The sequence below is a fragment of the Scophthalmus maximus genome, chromosome 11 (assembly GCF_022379125.1).
Source record: "Scophthalmus maximus strain ysfricsl-2021 chromosome 11, ASM2237912v1, whole genome shotgun sequence".
Classification (NCBI taxonomy): domain Eukaryota; kingdom Metazoa; phylum Chordata; class Actinopteri; order Pleuronectiformes; family Scophthalmidae; genus Scophthalmus; species Scophthalmus maximus.
The window spans coordinates 8,970,675-8,993,755 of record NC_061525.1 but is presented as its reverse complement, the minus strand read 5'-3'; the positions used below and the strand labels follow the sequence as shown (position 1 = coordinate 8,993,755).

Here is a 23,081-nt window from a genome sequence, read left to right as displayed (position 1 = left end):
TATTCAAGCTAAATAAGTTGCATTTCCATTTTAGGTTCTTATCATCTGGCATGTTTTTGGCTCTCTGAGCAGCTAAAATCCAGTCATCCTGCATTTTGCTGATATATTGAGGACAAGGGGCTATTAATCCTAACTGAACCTGTCAAGATAACGCAAAAGCTTGGTGTATTGTGCATTACGCTCCTAAAACTAGAAATATATTGTTATGGCAATGATTACTCAACATGAATGTATCTTCACATTACTTTGAAAGTCTCAATTTATTCAGCACCAACGGTTGTTGCAGTCAACAGTCAACACATTTAAAGTTCTGCTAGGGGGAGATGGCAAGATCAAGCTTGTATAGCTTTCATGAAGAACCACTCCTGCAGTATTCAGGCTATTTGCTCATTTTTTTAATCTTAAGTAATGGAAATTCATCTGGCACTAGAAGTAAGAACAAGTGCATTTTATGGCGGTACAGTGAATCCCACTGACCATCAATGTAACACACTGTTGATGTTTCAGTGAGTCAAAGATATTAAACAAAACTGAAAATCTACAAAGAAATAATTATCCAATTCCACACATGCTCAATGCAACATGTTCCCTGACATCTTTCCATACAATTGACTTTACAAAAGGCAATGTTTTCAGAATGTGTCACCGGCACTAGATGTTGCACCAGCATCTCAGACCAAAGCAAATGCTTCGTCGGCCACAACTCCCTCCCCTTAGTGTTCTCGTTGCCTATGCAGTCTGTTCATTGCAAAGTCCAGTGAGAGGGGCCCTTAAAAACACCCGACCTGGACCACTACCGATTAAAGGCACAGACAAAGTAAATCCTGCAAGCCGCCATTCACACTAGTAGAATGAAGCCATGGCATCTCATTTGCAGGTTGGTGCTACTGTCACTGTCCGAGCCTCCTTGTGAGACACTTCAGTTGGTAAATGTTTGTTTTTACAACTTTTTTCAGGCTGCGTTCACATCCCGAACTCCCAAGCCCAGCACCCTACCAGAGGGCCTGCTAGCAGCTTATTAGCATGACTGTCCCTTTGACTGTATAAAAATAAAGTGTCGCTGCATTTTTCTGGTTATATACCACCTCGTGGGAAGGTGCGGAATTATTATTTTTTTTAAATGAACATGTTCACTCGGGTGTCATTGTCATGCCACTGCCAATTAGAGCTGGATTCATTTTGCTTTATGAACATGGAGAAGGCCGATGGTTTCACATGGTTTCACATGCACCAACATTCAACAAACAAAGCTCTCATCACAACTGACAAAGGGGGTGTGACTTCATTCTCCACTCAGGACGCAATTAATCCACTTTATCATTAAATAGAAAATAGTTGTTGGCTGCTATATCATTGTTTGGAATTGAGTTTACATAACCTCTCAACGTTGTACAGTACAATGCACTTTTAGGAAGGTGCAGTGTTTTCTTGATAAGGAGCCTTCTGATTTGCCCTTATCAAGAATATCACTAGAAATCCTTCAGCATGACCCGGGCTCAGAAAGATCCCAGCACAGGGAATTAATTACATTAGATCCACATCCTGGCAGTAAACATTTAGTGTTGACTCGGCTGATCATATTGTGACAGAACGCAGCTAACGGCCACTGTTCTAAGTGCAGGATAATCATCCATTAATCTGTTCATCTATGTATCATTATGCTGCTTCATGGGATGGTTTTGTCATTTCTCAACCCATCTAGAGCCTTATGTTACTGTGGTCAAAGAGGTCACTGGTGATGTATTGTGTATGTCGGGTGAGAATGGGTCTTCTTTGTTCAGTCCTTTTTTCTCTCTGAGCTCTGAGCAGCTCACTCCCCTCATCCCTGAAACCCTCACAGTCAATGACTCCATCAAAGACCTGACAAAATACAGACAGGCCGCTCTCCATCACCCTCTGCTGTGGTGAAATGAGCTCTAGATCTGTTTGTTCAAGGCGGAGGGGCCCCATGAGCAGTGATGGGACACAACAGCGGACCTGTCTCCAGAAACAAATGGCTCACAACAGACTTCATTTTCCTGTCTTTTTTTTTTAGGATTATTGAAATCTTTACAAATAAGATAGCCATCAATCATTGTGAATGTCCCATGTATTTACTTCAAACCTGCCCCTTCATCGTCCAAACTTGTTGGCCGTCCAGTGCAATGGTTACATTTGAATCATTTCTGGAGAATGAATAGACTGTAGAAATTCTCAAAAATGACATGTTTACGTACAAACAACAAACCCCTTTAGCGGTCATAAAAATTATGACTCGTCTCCCTTGGGTAATATAAGAAGTGGGCTGACTGACACCTACAACAAACTGTCCGACTTTGACACAAGATCACAGCTGATGGTTTTCCACTTATCAATAGCAGTCATCTTCTTTTAAACCATAAAAAACTTCCCCTAAACAAGCTGCTATAATGAGTGATATAGACAATGGATCACATGACCACTGGTACATGAAAGGAGTCGATGATACTTAAAAATCCCTGAGCAAATTCAGGACTCGACTCTGCAGTTCCCCTCAGCTCAAAAGCGCTTTTTAGCCAATTTCTGCTCATTGTTTTGGATCACAGCTTTATTGTTTAGCTTTACTCTCCCCGATTACCACAGCTGAGCATTTATCTGATTTCAAGACAGATCTTCAGGCGTCAGTGGACCAAAAATGGGTAAAAGCAGAGTGAATATTGGACTTAAGCACAGCTTGACATTAATGATAATCCGTATTCCAAAGCAACTGGATGTGTAATGATGCGACCATTTGCTAGTGGCTTGTTGCCAACAAGAGCCCAAACAAGTCAGTTATTTCACAACTAATCAAACTGTAATCTCTGGGTAATATCAGATAGTTGTTTTATTTTATCAACAGTTACTTTTAATAGCTTAGGAAGGCACTGGAATAAAAACATTTTTGTTGTGCTGGACAGAGTTTACAATACTTTTGTTAGTGGTTTAAATTGGATGGCACACAATTTTATGACATTGACGCTCTGCCAGGAGTTTTTTTTAACTGGCAGCATGTCATCTTACTGCAAAGAGCTCTCAAATATCTATATCCTGACTCAGTAAAGATTTTTAATTTGCGTATTGTGTGTATAGTTAAGCAGTCAATCAAAAAAAAACAACTACAGCCTACACAAACATGTCTCACTCCACCAGCAGCAAAGCACAGGGGAAATACTGATAGTCCAGTTAAATGCACAGCGTTTTGTACATTTTTCTTGGATAAATGTAAAATCCACTAATGTTTACTTACCCAATTACCAAAGCCTCAACTCCAGGAAGCCACACTCAAACTGAGGAGTACGACGTTAATTGCCATTTAAACAGCCTCTTTCGCCTGCTAAACTGTTAGACTGCCCATGTTCTCTTTAACAAGATTGGTAGTTTGGAAAAGGAGAAATGATTCCACAGTGTGATTCTGCAGAGAGACAAAAGGGCACAATTAGTTTCCCAATCAATTTGCCAAGAAGGGGGAGGGGAAAATCAATACTCTGATTATGCGCGAGGACGTCATTTGCTTACATTGAGATCAGAGCATCAATGATCTAAGCTGAAGGATCCGTGGATCCATCAATACGTGATCCATAAGTCATGGATGGAGGACAGGACGGTGAGACACGTGGACAAAGAGGATAAACTGCAACATGATATGTAAATAGAGAAGATATCTTTACCCCAGGGCCTGTGAAATTATGTAGGCTTGTATTATCTCAATTGTAATCAATAATGTGGAAATTCTCAGTGGAAGCACTTAAGGTGTCCTTTGGGAGTTCCTGTGTTTGAAAAGCAGGGAAAAGACAGACTGGCCAGGTTCCATCTAAACAACTCCCGTGTTAACAGGAACATCGAAGGCGCCTTGTTGTAGTGATGAGTTAAAAAATCTTATTAACAGTACTTAGATATAATCTGTTGTGTTGAGAAACTGGGAATGAACTTTGAATACATTGTCTGGACAGACAAAGGGGAAGTCTGAAGTAAAAGTCCAAGTGAAAACTACAGAAGACCAACATTTGTATTTGCTGTTCTATAATCATAAGTAATGGCATTCAAATATGTAGCTTCAAGAAACCCTGTCTTTTCTCCTTTGAGGTCAAAGGATTAAGATGTTGTGCATATCTTCACTGTTGCTTCAGCCATATTTTTCTCATGCAGGATGTATGGCAATCAAAATAAAGCACAACAAAAAATTTAAAAAAGACTGAAAAGCAATTTGTCAGTGCTTTTTTTTTTTTACCCTTTCACAGTTACAAATCATTCAGAGCATCCTGAATGGAGTTTCTGAAATTGAGTAAGTCCTATTGGTGTCAATTTTGGCATGTGCCTGAATGGGACACATTATTCTGTCCCTTTGCAGAGAATGGGAAGCAGCAGACGGATAAGTAAGTGAGATGAGAGAGCAGTGCACCTGGCAGGTCCATCCTTGAACATCTTTGATCTGCTGAGGCAAACATCAAAGTCTCTGTCGGGGCCTTTGTGTGGACGCCGGCCCGCGAAGCACTCAACACTGTAAGCACCAATCTGCAGCGTGAAGTGCAGCTCAACAAGAGGGCAGGATTAAGAAAGATGGGTTTTTTCAGGGGGCTGAAATTACTACAATCGTGCGGTCTCTCTAGAGCGAAAGTAATTGAGATGTGATCAATCCAGTTATAATAGAGGTGAAATTTCTTGGCAATTACTGTCAGAGGTGTTTGTGGGAACATAAAATATACATCATGGGTGTGTGCGCCATGCGCTTACAGTTTGCTGGACCTACAAATTTTAAAAAAAATGGACACAGAGAAACACTGGTATTACTCGGTGATTTCCAGCCGGGACTTGTTTGTGCCACAGTGAAAACACCCCCAACCTGATCGCTCTCCACAAACAGACTGCATATGTCCATAGTGATCTCTTGTGGTGAGGCAGTGCCTCTCATTACCGGTTGCCTCTGTATCTGAATTAGACGTTTTCCAGCAAAGATTTTAGAAAAGACAGAAAAAAAGAGCTGCATTGTTTATATTTTCCTTTTTTATAATCTTGTGATGCCCCAATATTTGTCATCTGGTCTGATTGTGCGTTCACAACAAACGTGAAGAGAACTTTCACGTTACATTACTTGCACAAGTTTGGCCACAGGATCATTTGTATTTAGTTGCATGAGAAAAAAGTAAGTACACACAATCTGTGAATATTCACCCACTCTCTTCTGGACGCAGATGTCAGTGACTCAGGGAGAATCTCAACTCTAATTGGCTTTCACGTCATCGCATCATGCAAATATATTTCGCTCAAGGTCAAATATTTAAACTCGGGCGAGTGAAGGAAATGATGCTGAATTGGCTTCTACTCAGGTCTTTGCATTGACTTTAAATGTAAATATGAAATGAAAGGCACTAAAAAATTTGAATCAGATCTTTATCTGTAACATTTAATATTCGAAATAAACACCAGGTAAAGTTCAGGAAAATACAGCATACATAAGTAGGTTCAACAATCAGTCAATGTTTAATCAGATTGATGATTTTTGGTAGTAGACTTGCAACATAAGCAGACAACCCAACCACTGAGTCCTGCCCATTTCTAACCAGTGAGAAGAAAACAGGAAAAACAGCACAGACAATTCTCTCAAGTGGGATATTGTAAAGACATGTGAGACTTAGCTGGTAGCTAAGACTTGTTATTAGGGCCTTTAAAAATGCTCTTTCTTTTGTCATATTATGATATCTGTGTAGAGGAGTAATGTAGAACTCCAAAGCTGATACCTACCAAAGCTGATCATACTCTTATATGGAGAAATGTTAATCAACTTGTTGGGGTACTACAGATGTCCTTATTAACAATGCCAACACAGTCTATTGAAAAGACAGTCAGTGGACTGAAAGTGCATTTCACAAACATGCATTTCTGCCTTCATGCTCCTGGATCAAATGTAGCGATTATCAATGACTGATTCAAACACACAGCAAGCCTCGAACACAACAGGTCTGTTTTCCTTGCTGTAGTGAGCAACATCATTTCAATCACCTCACTGCTGGAGTGAGAAACAACATTCAGGTATTCACCAACAGGCCACTCGCAGATAGAGCAATGCCGATTATCTCCTAACAACAACAACAATGCAAGGTGTTGAATATATTAGATTTTAAATGAATAGTTGGTTCTCATAGTCAACGTGTTGGATGAGGCAGAAATGAGTAGGTATCAATCTTTACGGCCTCACGAGTCACGACTGGATCAGAGAATCTTCAAAATGGCAAGATGTGGGGTGCTCCCAGAGCGCAAACTGGCGCATCATCAATGTGCAAGGGTAACAAAGACTATTCTGTCTGTCCAAACCATCACAAGGCCCCCTGTGGCACAAGTTGCTGAAGAATTGAATGACTATTATTGCAGTAATGTAACATAACACAAAGTGTGAATCTCACAAGGCACAATACAGAAGAATACAGGTATCCAAATGTTTGTATGTTGCAAATTAAGTGGCTGGGGACCATCATGTTACACCAAAATTTAAAATCCACTGAGTTTTTGTACAGACAATGATTTTAAACACCTTTATGCTACTTTATCTTACTGACCAGGACTAAGTGAATAAGTTGTTCCCTGCTGCTCCAGAGGGATCACTTTAAAACAAAAGTGTTGCTGAAAGACAGCACTCAAAACCAACAGTTAACATGAAAAGAGATGAGATACGTTCATCTGCCTGTCCTGAACAAACCCCCAATGGGATGTGAATTAAGTTTGAGAGCACGTCAAATTAACACCTCCACCAGGAAAGATGATGTGGGTGCACCCACTTAAACCAGTTCATCCAACAGGCAGTCAGCTCTGCAGAACAGCAAACCAGAGGCACCTAAAGCAGAATGAGCCATTTATTGTATAGTGAGCAGCTGTGTGTATGAAACAGACAGATGTGGTTTATCAAAAGAAATAATGCTTGCAAGAATTAAAGTAATTAAATCACGCAATGAATAGATTGGCAATATGTTTGACAAGACATGCAAGAACACCAAATTTTACATCAGCGATAACGACTCACAGAAAGCTAATTGAACTAAATTAAACTCAAATGAGAATTACATTTTTTTGGAGTCATCTCCCAGCAAGTGTCTATACAACCCAAAAGAATAAATTCACACACATCCTGAAGAATACAGCTTTCGTTTCATTGGTAGTGCACCACTGCAGCTATTCATGTGATTTACGTGACCAATGAGCAGATAATGAAGGTTTGTTTATCTGTCATGTTTTATTTAATCTATTCAGTGGGTTCTCTGTTCAATTTACTTGTAATTTTGCATTGTTTCCCAGCAGCGCGATGAAATTAGCTGTGGGAGAACAGGAAGCTGGTTCACTAGGTGTGTGGCAGGTTTACGGCCAGTGTTGAGGGAGTAGTTTGACTAAATGTAATTAAACTAGGAATTTGCATTGAATTTTAAGGTCTTCTGGTGGCTGTTCAACTTAATTCAAATTTGAATTGTTTTAATACTTTGTTGGCGTTTGAACCATCGTTAATAAGTAGAACTGGAAACTTCCGGCAATTTCTTCTAATAAATGATCTTCCAATCCTAATTGATTATTGCCAATAGATTAGATAGACACATTATGGTATAATGAGAGCAACTTGACACTTGAGTGACTCTGTGGGCTCTGGGTAGGGGATGCAGATGAAGGCCGCGAGATCCCTGAACCACATAATATTTAGGATGATAGGTGTGAGCAGAATCAATACAGTGTTGTCTATGATAAATAGATATGATTTATAACCGTGTCAATCAAAATGTGGGAAAAACTATCCCCTAAAAAACAGACAGAGGGCCAATCTCTCTGATGCAAGGTAAAACCAGAGGCTTATAAACATGAGTAAAATAAGTTTGGGGATGGATTTGTTGCTGCTCATACGTAATTAAAATAGGGGTTGTAGTGAAAAGAGTTGAAACGAATATGGCCAAATATCAAAAACCTGTGTCCAGATATTGTAGGCAGAACATCAAGAGAGTATTCCATATGCAAAATTGTTTGTAAATGACTAAGGACACTAAAAACTGGCAATTAAAAAAATTGTAATCCTTAAAGTCTATTACTCAAACTTGCAAATATTTGAGTCAATCTATTCATCTTATTGTTCGTTAAGCTAGCGAAGCTGCTAAAGCAATTATCATCCACAGCTACAATAATTTTACATGACACTCTAATGCCAATTACAAAGCAGCAAGCCATTGGATTATAATATGGAGAGTCCTGATGTGAAGTCACATCCAGGCTAGCCTCTGTTTCACTAAAGTATGTAACTCAATGCAATTGCTCATTTCTTTCATTGATCTTTGTTAAAAGGTGAAGTGAGTCGTATGACATACGGAGAACTTGGAAGTTCTGGGTTCACTTTGGCCCTAACTGTATACGCCTCACAACCATGAATTTATTCATATACAGTATTTTCATCTTTTCACAGCTTTATGCTACAATAAAGATATTTTTCCCCTAATCAATTTACACTCAATAACGCATAATTACAAAGTGAAACTTTAGCAAATTTATCAAAAAGAAAAAACTGAAACATCACATTTTATTAAAGCATAGGGCTGCAAGATAACAATGTGAAAAAAGAAAATGGGTCTGAATACTGCCAATGAATTGTACATTTATATTTTCCACACGAAACGCATATTGGTCAATTTGAACAAAGAAAAAATCTTTAAAAAAAGGAGGTAAATAAAGGGGGGATCTGAAATATAAAAAGCTGAAATTTGCCACAACATTGCAAGAAAAAGAAAGCACTGTGCTGTATAATTTCGACATACCAATGCATGTAACATTTAACTTCTCTTCCGAACCTTTTATTTAACTAAGAAAAATAATTGCTGATGAATATTTTTCCAACACCTAACCAATTGTCAGATTAGTAATATATCCAATTATGGTAAATGAGAGGCATGTTCACCGGGTGGTAAACAGAGGATTGTCAGTTTATTGTTCCTCCTGAGGATGCCTCACTGATGGGCTGCTCATTGAGCTGCACGGTGAAAAGGGCTGACGACTGTCTCCAGTATAATTGTGCAAATGAATCAATTACATCAATAGTAAATTACAAGATTCATAATTGATCCCTGGACAAATGAAGTATAGATCATCCCACTGTTCGATAGTTATACTACAATATTCATTTTACACTGAGCATATTCAGGAACTAATTAAATCTCAAAGGAGAGGATCGATGTTTGAAGAAGCATGAGAGAACTATTGATTGTACAAAAGAGATCTCTTTTAATGGTGATTTAAACTGAATGTCATGATACAAGCTTTTCTTTTGATTAAATTGTTACATCCCAGCAGCCAGAATGAAAATAGTAAATCAAATCATTTTTGGATAAACCAATGTGTCAAAAAGTTTGTTCTCAATTAGATAATACTAAACTCTTGTTTCATCATTTTAGCACAAAAGCTGTGCAAACTAATTGCCTCTGGGTTTAAATCAAACTTTTATACTGTATTTGCATCCTTACTGCGAGTGTTCATATAACTTGTATGAGCTGTGAAATTGAATTTAGGCATGAGACTGGTACTGAACACAGCACTGTCATCACAGCCCTGACAAAAGCAACATACCGCAACTGTGAGCATGAGTGTTCACTTGGAAAATCAAAACCTCGGACAGCAGGATATTAACGCTAATGTCCGGATGCAAGGATGGAACTTATTTTCCTGTGGGCTGACATCTTCTTGTAAACAAAGAAAAAAAAACTGCATATCTATGGACTGACCTACATGAAAAACACTATGGTTATATATCCATATAGTGTGGCATAAGTTTCAAGGTTTCAAACCCACCAACCTCTGTTTTTTGTCTACAATGTGAAAAGGTACATTCTGCTTTATTCCTATATTTCATAATCATTCTGTAGTATATGGGTATTGGCTCCAGCTCAGATCAGCAGTGATGCAAACGTGATACCAGAGTGGACAAGCCAAGTCTTTCTGAGCCAAAGAACACTGTATACACACCGGTCAGCTGCCCGCCAGGGTGATGTAAAACCAGAATCACAGCATCTACTCCTTATTTGAGTCTATATACAACGTGGTTCGGATGCTTACAATGCTGGCCAGACTAACTTTCTGCTAGCTGCCAAGCAAGCCTTAAAGAAGTTTCAATAATGCACATTTAAGGATCCAAGATTCTCAGACACGCACAGGAGCACCAACCTGCAGACGAGACCTGAGGGATAAATTTTCCAGTTTGCCTGTCAGGTAGCAGCTCACTCGCAGTGTGAACAGGAAGGTAAACTCATCTACTGACAATGGGAATAGAGTCAGAGGCCATTTATGATGAATAATCCCCACATACACACGCTTCAAAGAGTAAAAGAAAGAAATAAGACCAGAGTTTATAGTTAATATTGGTCCAGCTTTTCCGAGATGGAAAGACCTACGAGCTGCCCAACAGCTCCAACTTGTTTCAGAAATGGATTTTCTTCAACATAATGTGTAAATAAATTGATTGGTACATTATATATGTCTTTTAGTGGCTGGCTAGAGTAGGCATCAAAACACTAGTTAACCTTCCATAACCAATATTATGAATTTGCCTGTTTGCTTACTGCCAGCATTGCTGTAGAGCAGAACACAGCACGGCTGTCTGCATTAATTTCAAGGCCCACACACTTTTTACAAAAGAATGAGAAAAAAAGGGGTAGGCAGATTGTGAAACTGCTTAACTCTTCTTTTTTTTTAAAGTGGTAAAAATATATTTAAAAAGACAAAGTGGAGTCTGCCTTTGGATAATTTTCCAAGAAGTCCTCAAACTTGAACAACAATCTGGGTCACTAGGCGGAACAGACCTTCGTCATCATGGTTGCAATAATAAAAGTGCAGTTAACATTGAGAAACAAATATGTTATAAATAAACATAATTGATAGGAGACAGGGTTGCAGCCTGGGGTTAGTTACTGCTGTCTGTTCTTCTGCTAATTCTTGACAATTCAAAAGCGGTTTTCACATATATTATAGACCTTTAGAATATTTGTTGTTATTAAGTAAAAACTACATTCAGTATGCCCTAGTCACAAAATAAGGTTCAGGTCTGTATTTGTATTGTGTTTTGCCTTTGCAGTGCAGAAAAAAAATGACCAAAAAGCTCCAAGGTTCATCTCACACAAAGGTTAAAAACCATTTAGAGCTGAAATAGTGGTCGTGTCATTTACAGCTGCACTCTCTCTTCCATTCTCCCCGATGCCACTGACCTTTTTCTGCTGTCCAAGTCTCAGTGCCAGTGAAGAGAGCATTTTGGCCACACTCCATCTCTCACCAAATGAGGCCAACTCAGGAGGAGAATCAATGTGTTTTTCCCCTAGTCATAGGAAACAGCTGTCATGCTGTCGTCTGGTACAGCGCAGGGCTGACATTTTGCCAGATTCAGCTGGGAGAGTCGGCACGGAGGACAGAGCGCTCCCCCCGTCGAACGGCTCGTACTAAAACCAGCGAATTCCACTTGCTATGCCTTGCAGCTACACTCAAAGCACGGGGATGTAAACAAAGAACCAGCTTCGTTCCAGCAGGGAACCTTCCTGGCACTGCTGCTTGATTCAAAACATCAGTCCTCATTAACCGAGTATCACTTTAATATGTCCTTGGATCATTTCAAGCAAATGCTCAAGGTTACGATCTGATATTATAAAAATACGTAATATAGAGGCAGAAATAATCAAGATAGGGAGGGAATGAAATGCGTCAAAATAAAAATGAGAGTTTGACAGGAGAGGTTTCCATGCAAACAGTGAGCATGTGTTTCATTAGCAGGACCTGACCTTATCTCCCAGAGATACGGCCAGCATGCATAATAGGAGTAGGCCCTTTGTGCCAAATGCTGCGGGCCAGATCCCATACCTCTCTGCTGGGGCAGACCAACCCTTTTTTCAAGCCACAGCTGTACACACACATATACAGATACTCAGGGATGCAGACAAGCGTACACAGAAAGACACTCACCTCCACCGTGTTCAACACCTCTTTCATGTTGCTTGTTGCCGTCGTTCCCTCCAGAAGCGGCCTTTTTATGAGTCAGGAGGTGATGTCTGAGATTGTAACGAGGCCAACATCCTGTAAGAGACACAAAGAGGTTTTATTTTACCAGGAAGCAATAAAGGATAACAGGGAAATATCTGTATCAATCTTTAAAATATATGCATGTCGCCAAACCTGCTTTGATTGCTTTTAATTAAAGACAAATGTGTATACACACACACACCCACACACTCAGTCCTGAGTCTGTATGTACAGTATGTGTGTGTGCAGAATAAGCCTAGCATCTGTGCAAAGCTCGGGGACGAGCAGAGGCTCCCTGCTCCATATTCATGTGTTTCCCCATATGTGACCCTCCACTGTAAACAAAGAATATTAAACGCGGAGACTCAGAGACAGCTCTAATGAATACATACACATATTACTCTCAGTGCGAGGGAATCGATAGAAATTCTTCTTTCATTAAATATTTATTGAAGAAATATTCCTGAGCCGTTGAAACTGAAGCGACTGCACTGTCTGGAGTTTCGCACTAGACCTGTGCAGCCTCGGCACTGCACCGAACACAACAACTCATTACAGGAAAAATACAAATCCTTAATTAAATATATTAAGTCCATCAATCATCCCCAGCTACGTGGATCAAATCACTACAAAACTAATATTTGCAGGAACCACTGCTTCAGTCAACATTTCATTGTAAAGGATTTTGCAATATCAGTGAAATATGCGTCGCAGTTTTCTGCTGTAAAGTCCTGTTTCCCCATGATATGGATAAAAGATTTGAGTCTCATCATCCCCAAATAATGTCACAATCAATGTACAACCTCATTAATTTTAGAGGATGTGTTAATAGCCACCTTGTCTTGACTGCACTGGAGTCTAGGACACCAGCAAAGCATGACAGCATTGTGGGGCAAACACTGCCACAGCGGTTATGAAGACTAGTAATAGAAAAGCTCGCCAGCCCCTTGAGACCCTTCGTCCCTATTTCCTGGAGATGAAGTGAAGCAGCTGATTTTTTTTTTTATAGCCGCCTGGAAACCTGGAAGGCCCCGAATGCTAAAACTCCTTTGAAAAAGAGACGGTCCCCAGCTGTCTCAGACTCCGAACCCGCTTCACCACCCATCTGCTGGGACAGACTCTATGCCTCGCACTGGCCAGCAAATAGATTCTGGTTAAGAACGTGCCAGAGAACCCAAAAACATTCCATGAATGCCTTTTTCAAAACTTGAAAACAAAACCAGCTGCTTGTCTACCTGCATCTAACTTGGAGACCTCTTGCATTAATTATGCTTTTACCAATTCAGTGGACCGTTTTCCACGTAAAGAAAATGCAGCTGAACCCAATTGCCCCGTATCGGCTAGAGGACAAATAGCTATTGGGCTCCCTCTGTTGGACTTTATGCATCAATCTGCATTCTGTCCAGTGGCAGGTCAAAAGGGTAAAAGGACCAGTGATAGAATTTCTAGTCATATTTCAGAGTTTCTAAGTTATATTAAGTCTAAATTGACCTTTCAATCACAATTTTATCAAACCTCTTTATGTTTGAATATGTATTTCAACAACAAAGAGAGTATGTCCTAAAGATTGAGGCTAAAGATTATATTGATTAAATTAATTTGTCCCTGCTCAGGCCGACCTCGAAAAAATGTCAGACAAACAGTTCAGAACAGGAATTAATTTATTTACAATCATGTAAAGCAGGAAAAACCAGCAAATTCATTCAAGTTTTGGCTTAATGACTGAAATGATAAATGATATTTAATCTTCTGTGATCAACTGACTTATCACCTAATTGCTTCAGCTCTATTGAAGAAGATAACCTCCTTCTGTCCCATAGGGTGCATCCCATCCATGCAAAACAAAACCCATGTCTCCAAAGTTTTTCAGAAATGTCCGGTGGATAGTAAAAATCTGTGACTTTCATTTTATTATGTTTTTTCAATGGGGAATTATGAAAATATACTGTAAAGGCTGTGAGCAACAGCCATATTCTTTTGAAACAAATGTGGTTTGAGAAAACTTCTTAAAAACATTCTTCTTGGGATTAATTACTCCTAAACTAAACCATCGAAACCACCAACATCAGTCTGAATACATCAAATGATTTACAGTAAGTAAAGTCGGCCTTAAATCTCCATGTTTTCTTATTTAAAGCGCAGCCTGAAACACAAGGTTATTATTTCTGTTTCCAAGAGACTAATTTGAATTTGGCCAATTTACAAGGGCATCAAGTAACTTATTTCATTTACTTGTTACGTACAGAAGTTGTATAGAAGTAGTTTTATTGAATAAGGCTTCACTTAGAGTCGGCCATGGACAAACACATTCCCGAATGTTTGTGTATTTGAGGTGGAGGAGAACATTTAACTTTCTGAGCAGGAGAGTGAAGGCGAGGTTCAACTCACAATAACGCCGCCTGAAACTAACCTGAGCTGTGTCCATCTCGGTGATGCCTCGTAAGGGACACCTGATTGTTTGGCCTCAGTCCCGGACTGTCTCTGACCGCAGCCACGTCCCTTCAGACACACAGGCACACACAGACAAAGCAACACTACTCAAGTTACTTTCAGACCCTGACCAAAAAAAATAAATAATAATAATCTACAGAGTCCAGATTATGAGTAGATTTTATGTCAGGCTAAGTATTTGATATTTACGACAGGTTACGTTGCCACCAAGCATCCAGGACTAACAAAAAATGGTTTCTTTCATTTTCTCAAGCAGGAGAGACACCTCAGCAGACAAACTGATTGTGTGCAAGTGTATTCTGGGCAGCCATGTTCATGTCGGGCCAGGAGATTAAACAACACACATAATAGAGTCTCCCGTCCCAAACAAAGTGGTTTGCTGCTCTGTCAACAGCGAGATGGCCTATGGGGGGGCCACCGACATTTCAGATGGGCCATATCTTAACCCCCCAACATCCATCCTCTCAAATATTTATGACACATGTATGTGAGGGGAACCAGTAGGAAAGGAAGCAGGGAGAGGGAGTGTTTGTAGACTTAATAAATAATTGGACATTGAAAGGTTACATCTAGAATCAGCTGGACAGAGAACGGTGTAGAAACGCAGCCTGATGTTGGCCGGAGCGCAATGGTAACCACAACCACGAGGACACCTGATATTTATACTGACGCACGTGTCTTTATGCTCACACACTGAAACGCAGACTGAATAAGACGTATTTACATTTAAGACAAAATTTAAGACAAAACATTTTATGTTGCAATAAAGCAAATAGCCTACAATTAAAGTAGACACGCTTATAAGGTGAATCCTAAAATAAAATGCAAAAAAAAATAATACATTTGTTGATTATTTTACAATGCACCGATATGGTGCAGTCTCAGAGTTAATTATTTCACTATATTCTGAGGACGGAGAGAAGTCACTTGGGAACCTTTTGCTCAAGTAGCCTCATTTATAATCAGCTCAAACCTGGCTCATTTATCAGTTGAAATTATTCAATGGTGCATGCCTCATTAATACAAAAAAGATGACTGCATTCACTTTATTTGCAGGGTAGCAGCACACCACTTAACACAATTTCCAGCAATAAAATACTGTATCATCATAGCATGCAATTTATCTTAAAAAGTGTTGTTACTCTATGCTGTTGTCGGTGCTCTATCTGGCTGTGCTGCAATATATATCAGTTGTGTTTTGGCTTCTTTATGGGTCATACAATTCATAAAGCTGATCCAATAAATTATCAAGATCTCTGTCGACATTAAAAAAAATATTTGAAGCAGGTATACTTCTTTGTAGGCAATTTTTTTTATTTAGTCTGTGCAGGAGGAACGGCAGAGGGACATGCAGCCGTCTCCGACACTTTCCTTTGTTTGACCTTTCCTGCCAGGACGAAGAGGCTCCTTTAAAAAGGCAGGAGCTGATGGAGCGATGTCTTTAATGAGGTATGCTGGGGCTGTTGTCGCTCCTTTTAATTAGACAATTATGCTCCCTCCTGGGGAAGAGGGAGCATTTGGGGTCACATGGGAGCGGGGCGGGCAATGCCCCAATGCCACCCTGTCACATACAGAGGTAAAGAGACTAAATCACAGGTGAGTTCCTCTGGGGCGAGCCACAGACCCCACTCTCCATTTAGGAGCCATTATAGGCTCAACCTATTGATTCAAATTCAGCTCAACTTTCTGGTTTTTTGATTAGCCAAGCATTTACCATTCCACAAAGACACTGGCTGCAGTCCGACAATGTCAGATGGCCTTTCCCCATCATTTGAGCTCTTCATCGGACACCGACAGCGAGAAGCGTACGCCTCAAATAGAAAATAGCCTCACGGCGGAACAGTTTGCCAAGTAAACAAAGACTTTAGCGAGCAGGATATTTGAAGCTGAAGTGAGAATTCATTCCACCACTGTCTCATTTTGCACCAGAGACTTGTAATTACAGATTCACTGCCATCTGGTACCCATGCTTGTCTCTGCCCATTCTTCACCGGTGCCAAAGCAGGCTGCAGCCTCTTCCACGGTGAATTGCTTTAACCTCATGTCTGCTGTCCCAGCGGATGTGTCACTACACTACACGCTCAGACGGGCAAAACCAAAGGCACAACACAGTAGGTTTAATATATACAGCGAGGTGAAGGCTGAGGTAGAACGGATCCACTTCTGAAGAGGGGCCATAAGTCACATAGATGAATAGCCGGAAATCTCAACAACTGATGAGACAAAATTCATTTTGGTGATGTATGGAACACTTCTTAGCGCAGTATTATTTGTACGTTTGTCAGCACAACTGAACGTCACATTTCTAGTTCTCATGCAAAGCCAAGCTTAACTGCTAACTTATATTGACAAATAGATATATATATATATATATCTATATATATATATATATCTATTTGTAAATGTGAGCGCTAACCACCTTCTCTGACAATGAGAAATCAAGCATATTTCCAAATATGTTTAACCACTGCTTTTATGGCAGTGGTTAAACATGAGTAGTACAAATATATTTAAAGTACATGTTGTCCCTTTATCAAAGATTACAGTAACATGTTATGCTATTCTTGCACAGTCTCTGAAACCTGCAGCAGCAGCGGCCTCCCAGTTAACTATAAATCATCATCAGCATCCAATCTTGCCCTGCACTTATTCAAATGCAATTCAGAAAATGGAGGGACCTTTCCCTGGGCTAGAGGTTGCACAGCGGAGAGTCCGACTGTACAGACGTTCTCACCGCTGCTGCCGGGGAACTTTGAGAATAACAGACTGAGGAAGAACAAATCACCAGACAATGGCTCCATCATTACCTTTAGTTTACCCTCACTTCAGGCCCAAGACTGATGATGGGCCCTGGCCGGCCCTCGCTCAGCAGCTGTTTGCCTCCAGAAACAACAAATAGTGATCACATCCAGTCTTTCTCATAATCACACTGAGATTTTGTCAGAGCAAAAAGCTGGGACAGATTTTTTTTAAAGATGGGTTTCTCCATCTACTTCTTTTAAAGTGAGAGGATTGTTGAGGCCCCTGGAGGCAGGCAGCTGCTGTTCAGGGTGAGGTGGGACACCTGGGGCAGGAGAGGTTCCTCACTGAGAGAGCAGAGAAGTTCACTGTCCCTCTCCACCCTGCCACACCTTCCAAGTGGCAAGACGACTTCCTGGCTGTCAAACTCCCCCAAAGTGCTGTAAAGACATGTCTCCTGTGAGGATTACAAAGACCCACTTACCTCCGAAGGACAACCCGCATGAGAGCTCTCTCCTCAGGCCTCCTGGTAGTGGGAGCACAAGCTGCTCCACACTCGGGTGCTGGTCGGTGGTGGTGGGGGGGGGGGGGTCTTCCAAGCGCTGATCCTTCAAGCTAAGTCCGGTTTGTGTTTATAACCAGCTGAAAAAACAAAAACAACCCTGTGTTGTTTGCAGACTGCCACCACAAGAGAGAGAAACAGCGCGCAGGTGAGCCGCACGCTGTGCACACCTGCCTGCACCTGCTGGCTAATTGCACGGTACGGTGGCCGGTGAGGGACATTCACACTTGTTTTCGCGTTTCTTGACAACACCTGTGGAGGTGAGGGAGGTATAAATGATCTCAAATGCAAAGGATAGCATAGGGCCATCCTTTATGAAAGGAAAGGAGATAATAAAACATTTAAAGCGACACACCTTAGGTTGCATCGGGGCAGACTCATGTAAATGTAGAAACAACAGAGAAAAACTATTGAAAGCTTGTGACGTGATCCAAAAAAACCTCATGTGAATCCTCCCATGATTGTCTGAGCCACGAGCCAGAAATGAACATTTCAGCTCCTTCAAATCCATCTGGTAAAACATCATGTTGGAAGATCCAGCGTACCTGTTCAATTTCTAATGACCCATATGCTCATTGTAACAAAGAACAATATACATGAATGTTGTTTCAGCTTTGCTGGAAGTAGGAAAATATAACCTTCGTCCAGTTGTCTACTGGTTAAAATGCAAAAAAAGGAGCCAATGTCCCAAAAAATCTTACATTCTCTTTATTGTAAATGACACAAAGAGCTCATGCAAACTGCCCAGATGGGAGAGAGAGACCCTCCTCCCCTCTCCTCCTCCCCTCTCTTCCTAGGAAGGGTAGGAAAAACAGTCCAATCAACGACAAACCACTCTTCCGTGACATCAACCCCTGGGATCTGGCGACTATCCAGTTAAAAAATGATTTCAGACTGACTGAATGCAGAAAAATATTTTACTAGATGTTCCTGAATAAAAATGTTTTATTGTAAGTTTTATGTTGTTATATATTTTCTTCCTTATGTTTTATGTATCTTATCTTCCAGTCTTTTTCTTTTCTCTTATTTTTCACATGGGAGCAATAAAGTGGGAGATGACAGTTGAACTGCTACCGTTCGTTTTTTATTTTAAATTTAACAAATATTGGTTGTACTATAATTGTGCTTTTCTAGACACAAGCATTTTAGGTTGGCAAAGCTTTTGCTCTTATGACATTACTGTATCTCAAAATATTCAGAGTTAGATGAAACAACAATAATTCAATAGTTTGACAGCATCACACACAGTATCCTGTACAGTATGCAACATGCATATTCCAGCATAGAATACATCACACTTCACTTTGTAATTCAAATTTAATTGTCAGGTTTATGGCTGCACAGAAAATGCTGGATGTCTCTCACTCTTTTTATTTTTCGTCAAATTTAAACTTTACATAGGTGTGTAAAGTTATATCTGCCAAGCCTCTGTGGGGGATCGAAACGGTTACATTTTTGAATGTGGCTTAATGGGGCTTTTGCAAAATTTTGCATATTAAATAATGACTGTGAATATATGCACATAATCCATAAGGACAGTTCAAGTAGTTCTTAAAAATCATTCAAGTGGTTGAAATAAAATAAAAATTTAAAGAATGAAAGAAAAAACATATATAAATAATAAAATCTGTTTATATCTGGTTGGTATTAATGCCAATCCAGTCAGACTGGTTCCAAATAAAGATTAAGTCCAGTTGGAATCATGTATTTTTAAAGCAGTGCATCAGTCTTCTGTTAGACTGTCCACTGTTGTTATTCCACTCACGTGTGATTCAAAGATCCATGTCCCACTGGCTTTGTGTTGGATACTTTGCATAGTTTTGGGGGTTGGTGGTGTTGTTTGAAGCATTTGTAGGAACCACACTCATCTCATTTTATCCTGCAGCCCCTCTTGCTGCTGGTGAATGATGCATGTGTTATGGATCTCATGTAATCAAATGAACCACAGACACACACACACACACACACACACACACACATACACACAGACACACACATATCAGCTATAATGTTACAAACAGTTATTAGTAATGAAAATGTTGATGTTTAGCGTTGGAACAAACCTTTTGTTGCATTTGAAATGCAGCACTAATGAATATCATTAAAGGGCAGACATGATAAAAACATTAATTTGGTGCTCTGCAATATCCTGGGCTTCCACAATAAATCATGAGGAGCACTGTCTAATCCATTTTGAGCAAAACACCATATGCCAATGAGTACACACAGGCCACTGGGCTCGCAGGGCACCGTGTCCAGGCGCAATGGATCCGTGTTGATTTTTTTTTTCTCTCCGCTCACGGCTCAAGGTTGTGACTCCGCATGGCCTCAGGATTCCTGCTGCGCACTGTGTTCTCACTGAAGGCCGTGCTGTCTCAGCTTTCTGTCCCACAATCTGCAAATGCTGCCCTTGCCCTCTCGACCTCCGAGAGCTCAACCTGTCAAATCCGCACAGCCACAGAAGTCTGCTGTAGTGCAGCATGAAGGGGTCCGGAGGTGGGGGCGGGGGGGGAATGTATAAATGGGAGAAAAAAAGGAAAGAAAGATTAAGGAAAAATGAGAGAAGCAGGGATGCGGCTGTAGAGCAAAAGACAGAAAACAATTTGGAGCGGTAAGAATGGAAAAAAAGCCACTTGAGATTGAAAGGCCTCTTCCTCTAATTTGCACCGTATTCATCACCTCCGAGGGCAGCCGTGGCACCCCTGGCTGCGGGTCAAAGGAAAAAGGCAATTTCCCCTCAGCCCATGTACAAGCTGCTCCATTCCTCATGGATAAACTGTACTTCTGAAATGTGTAGAAGTGAGAGCATTCATCACCAAGCCAGGTCTTTCCCTCCTCCTCCTCCTCCTCCTCCTCCGCATCCTCCTGTGCAGGAAAAGCTGGAAGAAGCGAATACATCTGATTAATAACTTTCTCCTTGTGCAGTTCAAGCCCGCCCGGTCTGGCCACTGTCAGTCAAGAGGGGCAGCGTTGGGCACACTGCCCACCTAATTCGCTTACTGAGCACTGGGCAGCGTGCCCGCCTACTGAAGACGCAGAGCAGACTGTCCTGGGCTGTCAGACTTTTTTCCTGGAGATCCACCATGCTGGGCCTGCCAATGAAGACACCAGAGGTCTGCTGCAAATCCACTCTTAACCGCTCGCCCGCTCGCACATCTTCAGCGGGGAAAAGAGATGAAATTCTGGCATATGAAAGTCAACAGGACGAGCTGACATACGCCTAGGTTTTAAAACAGATGTCAGGGCAGAAGGACACACTACACTTGCATTTACGAAGGCAAACAGGGATACAGTGCAGTGTGTCGTTGATAGTTTTATTCAGCTAGAAATGTAAAGGAAAACTATCGTGAAAAATAACGTCCCTGTCAAGGTGGCAGCCACCTCGCCACAGAAGCAAAAATACACTCATGTGTGAACTCGGATGTAGCCATTCCTCGCTCCGATCGCATCACATTTCCATCTCCCGCTCACACACTGAATTCCTCTCTGAAACATCACTCCCACTTCAGAGAGATGGAGAGAGGAGAGAGAGGGCTGGAGGTAGATGGATGATGATTATTCAGCCGCGCTCTCTCTTCTCTTTCTCCTCTCTCCATTGATCCCGTCCCATCAGAGGGACTATAAATATTAATAAGAGGGCTTTGTTTTAGCAACCTGTGTGAAGATCAACGCTCAGAACAATAGAAGTATCTGGACACGCATTTTCTTTCTTTTTGTCTTTTTTTCTTTTTTTTTTGCAGGCAGACAGGCAGGCAACCTGCAGAGTGTCCTTGGGGGAGGGGAGCCCGGAGGGGGGGGGCAGCCCTCAGCCCACCGCCTCGGGCTCAGTGCGTTCAAGTCAAGGGCAGCTCAAGGGGAACTGCTGCTGTGGTAGACCTGGGTCTGGCTCAGAATCAGCCTTTCACAGGCTGACGTATTCTAACACAATATGTAGACGGATGAAACTGAAATGACTTTCTCTACTTCACAAATACTTGTCTGAACTTTTGTGCAGTTCTTTACGAGACAGTCTTTTTTCCCCACCTACTGGTAATGATATCGGACCATGCAGATGTTTTCGATTTTAAAGGAATAATTCAACATTTAGTGGTGCTTTTTTTTTTTACTTTATAGGGAGCATTAGACGAAAAGATAACAGAAGATAACCCTTTTTTGGATCCCAGAGAGGGAAGTTCTTGTGCCTGATTTTGCTCCATGATTACAGTACCAATAATAAAAGCAATAAAGTATACAAAAATAAGCGATATCAAGTGTAAGAAGTAAAAGAGGGCCTTTATGTGGGGAGTCTGCATGTTCTCCCTGTGTATGCGTAGGTTCTCTCCGGGTTCTCTGGCTTCCTCCCTCAGTCCACGTCATGCGGAATGGGGTTAGACCATAGGTGTTTGTCTCTATATGTTGGCCCTGCGATATGTTGGCGACCTGTCCAGGGTGTACGCCGCCTCTCACCCAATGTTGGCTGGGATTGGCTGCAGCCCTCCTTAAAAATAGTGAAAGAATCAAATTAAAAAAAGCTGAACCTAAATTGAAGAAATTGGAAGTAATATTGCGCATGATAATGAACCTGACACTGCGCACCACTCGGTAGAGTCAACAGCCGGTTAGCTCAGCTCAGCACAAAGCAGCTGATTAATTATCTGACTCTATATGGTTTATTTAATCTGTACCAGGTACAAGTTCAGTAAGTTATCATTATATCTCTGATCAAGCCTGGTGTATTTTTGATTTATATGAGAATGTTGTCACCAACCAAAAAATGTTTCCGGGGCGACACACAGACAGAGATCTTAAAGTCCCAGCAAATGAAACTGTGCAGCTCGATTCCACCAAAGATAAGAGACGGACTATGTTTTCATTTGGCTTGGGTGAACTGACCCTTTAACTCGATTAAAGAGAAAACATAAAACAGTGAAATATGTCAAATATGAGCCCGTGGATGTGACTCTCCCTCCCTAACTCCCGGTGTCATTTAGTGCCGTAGAATAATATGTGCCTGGGTGTTATCTGACCTCTATTTTCTCATCCAGACCTGAGTGAGAGGGGCGAGCACGTGGGGTCACGGCGCCCCTCCACTTGGATTAAACGTTTTAATGTTGTACCTTACATCATTGTGTTCACGAGTCCTCCCTCTGATGGATGCGACAGTGATGGAGGGCCTGCTACCGTTGCAGAAAATATCCTTGAGATGGAACCAAGACAATGGTTTGACCCGAGAGAGAGAGAGAGAGAGAGAGAGAGAGAGAGAGAGATGGTGGCTGAATGCATCCCTCTGGCTAATGGGAGTTTATGATTTACAGCAAATGTTGGCCAACTCCTTTTCAAT

General features: G+C 41.1%; 1 protein-coding gene across 2 annotated transcripts in view; it reads right to left on the bottom strand.

The window, feature by feature from the left end:
- The window catches only part of robo1 (roundabout, axon guidance receptor, homolog 1 (Drosophila)), a 278,020-nt gene extending 265,957 nt beyond the window's left edge, over positions 1-12,063 (bottom strand). For both annotated transcript variants that reach the window (XM_035623252.2, XM_047335711.1), the window contains exon 1: positions 11,953-12,063. The gene's annotated coding sequence lies outside the window, so the exon portion shown is untranslated. The remainder of the gene's footprint in view (positions 1-11,952) is intronic.
- Between the last annotated feature and the right edge of the window lie 11,018 nt (positions 12,064-23,081).